Source organism: Linepithema humile, chromosome 4, assembly GCF_040581485.1.
Source record: "Linepithema humile isolate Giens D197 chromosome 4, Lhum_UNIL_v1.0, whole genome shotgun sequence".
Lineage (NCBI taxonomy): Eukaryota > Metazoa > Arthropoda > Insecta > Hymenoptera > Formicidae > Linepithema > Linepithema humile.
Window position 1 is genome coordinate 13,634,599 of NC_090131.1, and position 12,361 is coordinate 13,646,959.

Sequence of the window (12,361 nt, forward strand, 5' to 3'; positions counted from 1 at the left end):
TTGAATGACTGGAATAACAAATGTCACGATTATTTAAATATTTCATTGATTAACAAGGAAAATTGTAAGTATATATATAATATATAATAAAACTGAAATTTAATACAGTCTAAGTATTCTAATGTAACAATATTTACTTACATTATAAATTGTAAAAATGAAAATCTTTGATATTTTATCATCATTTTATTATCTTTGATATTTTATCAAGTTCATTATTTAATATAATTATACTATACATTATTGATATTTCGTTTATTTGCGTGTTAATTATAGATAAATATAAACATAATGATGTGTGTATTGCAAATATATGAACGAATCTGAAGAAAATAATAATACTATAGAATTACAACAAAATTATACTGAAAATTTTAACAAATATATTACTTTAGAAAATATTACATATTTACACAAAACTATATATCTACTGCATGATTATAATATACAACACAATATAAAACTTTTACACGACGAGATTTATCATTTTATTAATAACAACGGAAGCTTTGGAGAAAATGTAGATCAAGACGTGTTATATGAAAAAATGAATACACTTTTATACATGTTAAAATATATAGGAGGAGATTTTGAACTGAAATCCCAAGACGTTAAACATCTTTGTGTTGTACTCAGAAGATATGTTCTAAATGGATATCCGCGACCAAATAAATCAAATATAGAAACTATTAATAAACTATTAGAAATGACAAAAAGTAGAAAGGTATATCAGTTATTATAGATGTAGTATTTTTTATATTTTACTATAGTATATCAAGTTGTTGTAGTTGTAGTATTTTTATATTGTACTATTAATATTTTTAATAAATAAATTTTAAAAAAATTTGTTTGAATAACGATACAAAAATTGTAGATAATTTTAGTCCATATGATATTTTTATAGGAATAACAGATAAAGGATTCGATTATGATTATAAAAACAATACAACAGGACTATCACATTTATTCGAACATTCCATTTTCAGACACAGAGGAGAGAACGATAATATAATATATAACGGTTCAACATGTTTCAACTTTATGACATTCTTTAGTAAGAGAAGAAACAATAGTATTACATATAATGATGTATGTAAGAATCTAATTTATAAATTCTATGACAAATTTAGTAATATCCCTTTTATATACAATTTTGATTTCGATGATAAATTAAGTAAAATAGTAGATGAATTAGAAAATGAATATTATTTTAGAAAAAGTTACGATATTGACGGAATTTCTCTATTTTTTATAAACTATGGAAAGAAATATTTAGGAGGCACGTCTATAGATCTGTCAAACGAAGAAATTATAAAAAAAAAATTAATAAAATTATGGGAAAATATAGATCCGTCTGATATCTTAATAATATTAAAGTATAATAATGATGAAATAATAGATATTATTAATCATACATTTGGTTCAAAAAAAAAAATAAAAAAAAATCTACGTACAAAAATTCTACAAACGAAATTCAAAAAACGTTAAAGGGATATTCGTGTATACTAACTAAGTGTGAAAATGATTTTAATATAAACATTAGGGTGGACAACGATAAAAAATTGTTCAAAGGACTATTCCTGTTAACTACATTTGGTATAAAAGTAAATTGCGTAAATGATTATTTTTATATATCAATTAGTTTTGATAGAAATCCATTGAATATAGTTAATTATATTCTAAATGAAAATATAGAGTCAATTGTTAATAATATATTAAGTAACAACGATAGAAGAATATATATAGAGGACGTTTTTCATTTTTACAAATATTTTGATATAACTTCTCTACTAGAAGACTACTTGTACAGTGACGATTATGTAGATAAATATTCTGAATATATTTATCCGGTCATTGAAAATATCAAAGAGAATGTTTTAACATACGGGAATTTAATAATTAATACTCCTCCTGACAATATATTAGTAAATATGATTGACTTGAATAACGACAAGGTTTTCGTCACAGAAGTTTTATTAGATATAGATTACAAAAAAGAAGAAAAGATTAATATAAAAAGAAAAAAATTTAATAATAAAGAAGAAAGAAAAACAAAAAATTACGTAGAATTTCCACAAATAATTAAAAATGTTGAAAATTACGAATTGGATTTCAACAAGACTTTAAACAACTATTGCTACTTAATATTGTTTTATGTTCACAATTCGGTTTATAATATAAAAATAAGTAATAATGTAAAGATAATAGGAGATAAGTACGAAATAAAATATATACTAAAAAGAATCAAAGGAGAAAATATTAATAACGAATACTTGTATAGAGATTTTTGTCCTTATTTTTACGAAGCTCTGTTTCAATTTTATTTGTTCGACAGGGAATGTCCAGATATCAATAGTATAGTAAAGTTATTCAAAAGAGAAAATGAATTAAGATATATTATAAAGAAAATTCAAAACGAAGAGAGAAAACGTGAGGTTATCTTGAACAGTAAGATATATAGTATAAAAACAGAATACAATTTTCTTATAACATTGACATGGACAGAAAACAAAATATTATATGGATATATGTTGAACTACTTAAAAGATAAAGGATTGATATATTCAATGAACATATACGAATCAGATGATTATGCAATGTTCTTTAATTTAACTACTGATCCAGATAGATGCGTATATGAATTAGACAGATATATATCGTCGTACGAAGATATAGACGTGCTTTATATAGTTTCTTACAAATCTAAAAATTTAGATTTTAGTAGTATTTTTTTATTTGAGAGATATTAGTGGAAGAAAAATATTCGGAGATATCATATAATAATTTTTATACGTTTTAGAAGTCATGGTTTGCCCATAAATAATATCACATCCATCTACTAATTGATTTAAAACTTCAACTGATATGCTAATCAATTTATCATTTTTATTTGGTTGTTTAATTTTTTTTAATTTACATACAAAATTAATACTTGTAAGATTTTTATATAATACATTATTACTCATAACATATTCTATTTTTTTTCATTACTATCTATATTTTCAAAATTTTCTAGCATTTTGTTAATACTATTTTTTAGATAAATAGATATATACTCTATCATATCACAAGGATATGTGTTATATATTCTATATATATGCTTCATAAATTTTCTGTTGTCTACAAATATATCATTTTGCCTTAAATACTCAATAGTCCTTTCGAATCTTGTAGCATCGTCTGGAATTATAAATATATCATCAAATTTTATTTTATACATTTTAAGAAATATTACATACGGATATAAAAATTCATAGTTAATTTTCTTAAAATCTTTTTTTAATTTATTTTTATCATATAATACTATGTAATTACCCGGAAGTTTTCTACCAACTCTACCTTTTCTCTGTTCAGCCATTCCATAAGTGATATTATCAACTTCTCCTCCAAAAAATCTTTTAGAAAAAAATGTTCCTGTATCGTAAACATATTGAGCATTGCACAAAGTAAGCGACGATTCCAATATATTAGTTGATAATGCTATAACGCTTTTATTATGACTTGATTCTATTTTCTTAATTATATCAGATGCAGATGGGTACACTTTACTATGAATAGGTATAAATACCAAATTTTTATCATTTTCAAATACAGATGATAAATGTTTAAACGCACTTGAAATATCAGATATCCTAGAAAAGAAAAATATTCCAGCTTTTCCTTTATCGGGCCTATGTTTAGTTATTACATCCTCGATCACATATCTATCTCCTATTATTATCTCTTTTACAGGATGTAATTTATCTCCCTCTATATGAATAAATTCAATATTTTTATTAAAATATTTATATATTCTGTCTTTATCTTCGTCTATAGTAGCACTCATAAGTATTATATTATTATATCTTTTTCTTTGATTCCTGAGGATTGTTATACATATATCAGAAAAAGTTTCGTGTTCGTGTATCTCGTCAACGAACTGATGCCAATCTATCGTCATTCAATTTAATTGACGCAGCTATTCTATTGATACAGAAATTTAATTCGACACTTTGAGGGTTTTTATTATAATATATAGTGTTTGAAACATTCTTAAAGTTCATAGTGACAGGACTATTTTCTATTATTATGTTACTCTCGGTTCTATAACCTAAACTTCTTAAGAAATTTTCTCCATTTGACACAATTAAAGCCTTTCTGGGAAATATTATCATAGTTTTGTCTTTTTTGTTAAAATTATCAAGATCGACACTTGATAGATTAAAATCGTAACCTCCGAGATAAAAAATTGTACCAAAAAAATACTTTTGGAACTTGAGACGTTTTTCCAACTTTATGTACTTCCGGTAATTACACAATCTTTTCTATTAACCCATATATCAAAAAATCTAATCTGGTTTATAGGTTCCAAAGATTTAAGACTTATTTTTTGGAAATACTTAATATCGGAATCAAGAGGATTTACTAACTTTTGTCTAAATGTTATATCACCTTTTTTCTCTATTCCAGTTGATAGAAAACCAAATCTTATTGCAGCTTTAACTGTTCCAAAAACTTGATAAAAAGTAAGATCATCGAATACTACTTTTCTTTTTATTGATAAGTAAGAATATGCTTCGTATGAAAATATATATCTATCATCTCCTATTCTAATCGAAAGTTGATTATCTGGAATGTTATGGTATATTATATTGATATCATTCTGAGGAATACTAAAGAACGTTCCTTCTGTTATTTCATAATTTAGATAAATATAATTTCTTTGAGACACTATCACTTTTTTTAAGTAAGAATATTTCCAAAAATGTTTATATACAGGTACTATACATAATTTGAAATACTCTTTATTTCTAAATATAAAATCTTCATTAATATAACCTACTTGATGAATAGTTTCTAAATTTGGAAATAAAAAAAATTGTATACATTTCAAGTTTTCTATAATTTCTCTGTACATAGAATATTCATTTTTATCTACGTTAAATAAGCTAAAGAAATCTGTATCCATTATTTAATAAATTATTTTTTATCAATAATTTAATAATATAAATGGATATATCACCAGTATATTGGGGAAGAGGAGCTTGGGCTATTATATTCACGACAATTTATCATTATTATAAAGATTTTGATCAGTTAATGTATTATTTGGAACATTTCTATATTCCTTGTAGAGTATGTAGGGAAAACTTATCGAAAAAGAAAAATGATATTGGATTCAAATCATTTTCAGGAGCTAATAGTTTAAGAAAATTTTATATAGACATATATAATGATCATCATTCTGATAAAATAAACAAAAAAAATTTATCAAATTTAGAAGTATAGTATATTAATAAAATATGAAAATGTTTATATTGAATTTTATACAATAATAAATGGAATCTATACAATCAATAGATCCTAAGAAAATTTATATTGAGACTCCAGGTAAATGTATGAAAAGTTTGATACAATTTTGTGTTGAATTTGATAAACAATTGGCAAAAGAAAATGAAAAGGCAGGTAAAAAATTGAAAACTACAAAGGCAAAAACAAAGGAAATAGGTTCAAAGAATTATAGTGAAAAAATTATGTGTTTATCATGTAAGAAAGAAACAATGAAAAAACAACCTGTCAAGTATTATCAAAGTTTTACAGATACAGGAGCTTCTAAGTATTCAATTAAAGCAATGTGCGTAGAATGCGGAAAATGTAAGAGTAAATTTATTAAATTATCAGATCTTCCAAAAGATATGAAAAAAACAACGAAAAGTAGTAAATTATAAGAAAATATATATTGAAAAAATACGAATATTACATTAAAAATCAACATGAACGCATCTATTGAAGTATTGTCATCTAAAGAACATATAGAGAGAAATATATCTATGTATGCAGGAGATATAAGTAATAAAACAGAAATATATTACGACTTTGAAGGAGAAAATTTTAAAAGTTTTAATTTCAACGGAGCGTTAGTAAAGATATACTCTGAAATTGTTGATAATTCACTAGATCACGTATTATCATCAAATATAGATTCTAAAAAAATATATGTAAATATAAGTGACGATTTAATAACTGTTGCAAATTTTTCTGTATTAAAAGTATTTGGAGATGTAAAGTGTAAAGGGAAAATAATAGAAAATTGTTGTAGACCAAAATATATTATAGAGAAAACCTTTTCGTCTACTAAATTTAAAATAAACTCAAAAACTATAGGTATTCATGGTTTAACAATCAAAATACTTCCAGTTTTATGTAAATATCTAGAAATAACAGTGTCAGATGGATTAGATTATTATAAGTATATAAAAGATGACGAAACATGTTTATTACAGGATATTCAATCAGCAGTGTAGAAGGAATTATTAATTATTTTTATAAGTTCGAAAAACTCATAGGATTGGATAAAATAGTTCTCTTCCATGTTAATGATTCTAAATATGAAATTTTTTCAAAGAATATTTCTCACGCCGGTATAGGGTATAATATTTTTAAAGATTTTCAGTTCTTGTATGATAAAAGTCTTACAGAAAACGAGATATTATCGAAGTTAAAATTACAGAAAAAAACAAATCTTAATATTATAAAAGCGATTTCAAACTATATGAATATTCCTATAATAATAGAAGATGGTGTTGTTGTTAAAAATTCAGAAAAGGAAAATTATGTGTTTTCACAATTGTACGTATATAATAGTTTAAATTATAAGTATTACAATTTCGATAAAATAATCAATTATATATATTACAAGATTATATTGAGTGAGTTTAAACGTCTTAAAGATATATATGATACTTTAGGAGACAAGAGAGAAAACAATTGTCAAAATATAATAAATTTATTATATAGTTTTAAAGATTATAATTGGTGTCATGTAAAATATTGTGACGGAAAACTAATAGTAAAAGCTTCGAATGTTATATATGACGATTTGATAAAAATTAAAGGATTTGGTGATAAGACAATTAAGAAGATTATAGAAATAATTGAAAACAAAACTCTTGGTTCTATAAGTAAACTAGAATCATCTGCTGGATATAAAAGTATTTTGAGTTTAAAATCAATACCCATGATAGGATCAGTAACTGCTAAAAAGTTGCTAAGTCTAGGAATTAAAAATTTTGATGATCTAAAAGTGTATATTAAAGGAAATAATAAGGTCTTAAATAATTCTCAGAAAAAAGTAATAGAAATAAGCGATAAAATAGTTAAAAATATTGGTAGAAAAGAAGTAAAAAATATTATAGAAAGAATAGATAACAATATTAAAGATATCGAATATTATTTCTTAGGATCATATGCTAGAAATGATGAATTTATATCGGATATTGATATATTAATAATCTCTGACAATAATGATGATAAAACCTTATTTTTGAAGAGTCTTAGTAGATTATACGACTTAATATATGTTATTGACGGAGCTGTAAAAAGTACTGTATTTATAAAAGTTTTCAAAAATAAGTATTTGCAAATTGATATAATTATAAAGCCTTTCACCTCAAAGTTTGAGAGTATATTATATTTTACAGGACCAAAAGAATTTAACGTGTGGATTAGAAAAATAGCAAAATTGAATGGATTTAAACTTAGTGAGTATGAACTATGTTTCGACAATAAAAAAATTAAATTAAAAAATGAGAAAGATATCTTCAAGCATTTAAAAATAAATTATATAGAACCTAGTCAGAGAAGCTTGTTTAAAATATTATAGTCTAATCGTCTTCATAACTATCTCTTATATCTTGTTGTTTATTTGATAATTTTCCTCTTTTCATTGAAAAATATATGATTATTCCTATTAAAATTATAACAATTGCAATTATAATTATAAATGTCAACATGTTAAATTGAGTTTGATGATCATCGTCGCTTTTAATCTCTTTTCTATATTGTTGTTTGATAGATTCATCATGATTTTGTTCCTTAACTCCACCGTAGAAACCATTTAATATACCTAAATCCATTTATAAGAAAAAATCTTTATTAGTTTAATTAATATTGAAAATAACTTGCAATAAATAGAAATGGGTGCTAGTGCTTCTATTCAGACTATCGTCAATGATATAGTAAATGAGATGAAAATTGAATTAAAGAATACAGCTAAGGCAGATGCAAGCGCAAAATGTTCTATTCAGTTTGGACATGTAAAATTTTCAAAATCAAAGGGATGTACGTTAAGATTACAAAATTTCTGTAGTGCTGAAGCAAAAGCGTCTATTGATTCAGTTGTAGATGCATCGTTTAAAATTTACAACAATTTAACGAACGAACAAAAAGAAGAAGGAGCTAAATTATTTACAATTAAGACTAACATACAAACTACGGTAAATAAAATAAGAAACGATTTTAAAACATATATAGAAAATACTTGTAGTGCAAGTACCAGAGTAGAGAACGGTATAACAGTTCAGGATTTTATTGTCGACGAATGTGTTGCCCCCGATGGACAAGTTTTGGTGTTCGAATTTTTGAACTCTGGACAGGCTAAAGCATCTTGTGGAATAAAAACTGTAATGGACATAGTAGCAACTGCGTCTACGGAAATCGCTTCGTCTCAGAAATCGTTCAATGTCAATACCATAATTTGGATATGTCTTGGAATAGGAATACCTCTTATAATAGCGTATGTGTTGTATTTATATAAAGGTATGTTCATAGTTAAATCGAAGGATAAGATAGAAATAGAGATAGCAAAAAAAACTCTACATATATAAATCTACTAGCTTTAGCTAGGGGACTTAATAAAGTCAAGGATTAATATATTATTTAAAATATTTCAAGTTACACTGAGGAATATAATCATAGTCGATTGTTTCTACTTTATTTTTCTTTTTTAATAATTCTTCGAATTTTACATACGATTTGTCTATATATTTATTATTTAAATAGTATTTATCCAGTATATTTGTGTAAAAAATGTCATAATTTATATTGTATATTTCGTTAATTTTGAAATCTTGTTTAGGTAATTTCTTAAAATTTTTGCTTAATTTTATCAAATATGGATATTTCTCTTTGTTATTTAAATCTTTATAATAATATAATTTAATAATATTATTATTATCATCTATGAACATATTATATCCTATGTTAAGATGCAGTATATTGTTTATTATTCTTACTACAATAACATCTTTTATGTCGTTTGAAATTAAATTTAATCCAGTAATTATGGATGTATTAACATTATTTAATTTATCCATTCTTTAATTTATTTATAACGTAATTATAAAATTTCGTAAAGTCTGGATCGAAGTTTTTTACAATGTCACTAATGTTTTCTTTATCAATTAATATATCAATTACATATGATCTTTTTGAAATAGATTTTGAATGTCCTACCGTATCGGCTGTGTTACAAAGTACAACTTGTAACATTTTTTTAATATCTACCTTATTTATATTATTGTCACCAATAGAATTTATGAATTTCCACATCTCTCGTAATAATATAAGATTTGATCCATATGTTCTTATATCTTTTAATGTAATGCCTAAACTTTTTAATACATTGTAAAATTTTGATTCTCCTATAAAAACTCCGTTGATTGAAAATAAATAATCATTATCGTCTTTACAGTTATCGTACAGAACAGTTATAAATTTATATACATATTTATCAAGAATTTTACTAATTACAAATTTATGGATTATTTTTTTTTTTCCTATAAAGATTATAAATATATTATTCTTGTCTACTGTTATATTTTTTTTTTTTAACGTTAGAATGCCAACAGTATTATTTTCATTACTGTATTTTTTTCTACCAGTTCTTATATAAAATTTAAATTCTAATATTATTAATAACGACATTAAAGATTCTTTAGTTAATTTATTAAAATCTGACACTTTATTATCATTAATGTACTTATTTATTATATCTTTTTTACTATCTATTCTTAAAAATGATTTAAGTTTATTATTTCTTCTGAAGTTTACATATATATCTCCATAAAAATATTGTGTTTTTCCAGTTTTGTCTTTACCGATAACTAATAAGTTGTAGTCTGCACATTTGAATTTTTGTTTTACTACTTTTACGTCAGTAATATGTTTGGGTATTTTATATTTTTTTATTATTTTATAGCAATCGTCTTTCTCTTCAACAAGTTTATCATTATCGTATGATTTTCCATTTTTGTATAAATAAAAAATTTTGTATTTCATTTCAATACAAAATAAAAATAATTTAATAGATTAACAATAAAATAAAAATTAAATTCATTTATTACTTCTCTTTTTTTCTCTAATTAGTTTCTGTCCAATATCTTGTTTCTGAACTCTTTGTTTTTTAAGTATTCGTAATATAGATGTAAAATTGCATCCTCCTTCTGTGTCGTAATACCATTCGAGGAAGTTGTTGTATGTATATGTAAATATTTCAGATACTTTGAATGTTTTTACTATTCCATTATAAACGTTAATATCAATCATTTCTAATATACTAAGTGCTATAAAGAGTAAATTCCACGCGTGTATAATTTCCTTTTGAACTCTTTTTTCTTCTTTGAACGATTGTAATGTGTAAATATTAAGGTCTTTATTTTTTGTATATGATTTGGAATTTCCACTTTTGTTAGATGATTTAAGTTTAATATTATTATCAAATAATCTTTTATTGAGAGTTATCATATTATCTATCTTATCTAATATAGATGAAAGATCTTTAGTATTATGGATAAATCCAAAATAAATAAGACCTATGCTATGATTCCATATAATATTGTACATTTTTTTCAACTCTGTTTCTTTATATGTATCTTTTACTAGAAAAGTTCTAAATTTAATTGCCACTCGTTTTGTAATGAATTCATCGCTTATTTCATCAAATACGTTAGCGTCATACTCTATTTTATTATATAAATTAACTTCTTTTTTATTAACTTTTTCTTTATTATTTATATCTTGCTTATTTATTTTAATCTTCTTTTTTGCTCCTTTATCAGATATTTTAATGTCTTCGTCGCTTTGATTCTCTTCCACACTTTTAGTTTCTTCGTCACTTTTAATTTCTTCATCACTAGATTCAAGGCTTGATGATTTATCGTATCTTTCAGTTCAAACATCACTATTTTTCTTAGTTTTAGTTTTAATTTTAGTTTTAGTCTCTAACGATTCGATAATTTCATCATCATCAGATGACAAAGAAGAATTATCAGATTTCTGATTCTTTCTAGCTTTGCTCATTTTTAAGTTTTATTTGAATATAATTTTTATAAATACTTTTATTAATTTCTTATAATTTTTCAAAAAATAAATTAGATAAATACTACTATGGAAAATAACATTGGTGGACTTATAGCTAGTATAGAAGAATACATGAAAACTACATTAGAAGATGATAAACATAATTTTGATGATTTTATAAGTAAAAATAGAGGAATATTCAGCATTAATTTCAGTAAAGATTCTTTGTAAACGAGGAAGATGTCAGATTCTTGTACAGTTTAGTTTCAAAGAATATCAACAGAGAATTAATAATAGATTATTTTAATAATTCTAGAATTAAAGTTAAAAAAGAAATTTTATCAAGCACGGATAAAAGCAATTATGTAGATTTTTCCGAATTGAACTTTTTCAACTTAATATTGAAATATGGTAGGATAATTGTAAAGCCGAAAAAGATGGTTTTTTTATGGAATGTCGAAAGGGAAAAGGATATAGAATTAAGCAAATTATTTAAGTCAGATGATCCGTTTGTCATAAAATATGTATCGTACTCAGAAATTAATAGATTGTTTAACAAGAATAAGGAATATTTTATTAATACAAATACGTTAGTGAACTTTGGTAACTTAAGTAGAATAGTTGGAACATCACTATCAAGCAAGTTTTTAAAGTTAAATTATATTGTACTATTTGATAAAGAATTAAAGTTTAATATATTTATATATGATAATATTAGTTTTAGTAATTTTACAATAATTATAGATAACGTAGAATTTGAATATAAAAAGATTAATATAGAAACTATTATAAATGACTTTATACATATACTCGTGAGAAAATTAAAAACAGACGAAAATTTAATATCATATTATAGATTATTTTTGATAAATATAAGACTGTCCTATTATCTATTTTATATATTGGTACATTAGGTATGACCTTTATATAGGTACGATTAGGTATAATGAAATTTTCCGAAAGATTTTGGTGTTCAGATATTAATGTCCAATTTATTTTAAACCTATATTCGTTAATAAACTTTTTTGATAGTATTTGATTTTTAGATACAATATACCAATCAATTTTATCTTTAAATTCTTTTATGAAAGTCTCTGATAACCTTTGATACTTAGATATATATTTCCACTCAACGTAATCTTTAAATCTTCTTATGAAATTTTCGGATAATATGCGGTATCTAGATATTATATTCCACGAGAATTTATCAGAAAAGCTTTCAATTATATTTGGAGATAATTTC

The 12,361-nt window shown here is 23.6% G+C and overlaps 1 long non-coding RNA gene across 1 annotated transcript in view; it reads left to right on the top strand.

The window, feature by feature from the left end:
* Positions 1 to 856: 856 nt before the first annotated feature.
* The window catches only part of LOC136999647 (uncharacterized), a 122,595-nt gene continuing 111,090 nt past the window's right edge, over positions 857 to 12,361 (top strand). The window contains exon 1 of the long non-coding RNA XR_010889958.1: positions 857 to 1,613. This is a non-coding gene — a long non-coding RNA (uncharacterized lncRNA). The remainder of the gene's footprint in view (positions 1,614 to 12,361) is intronic.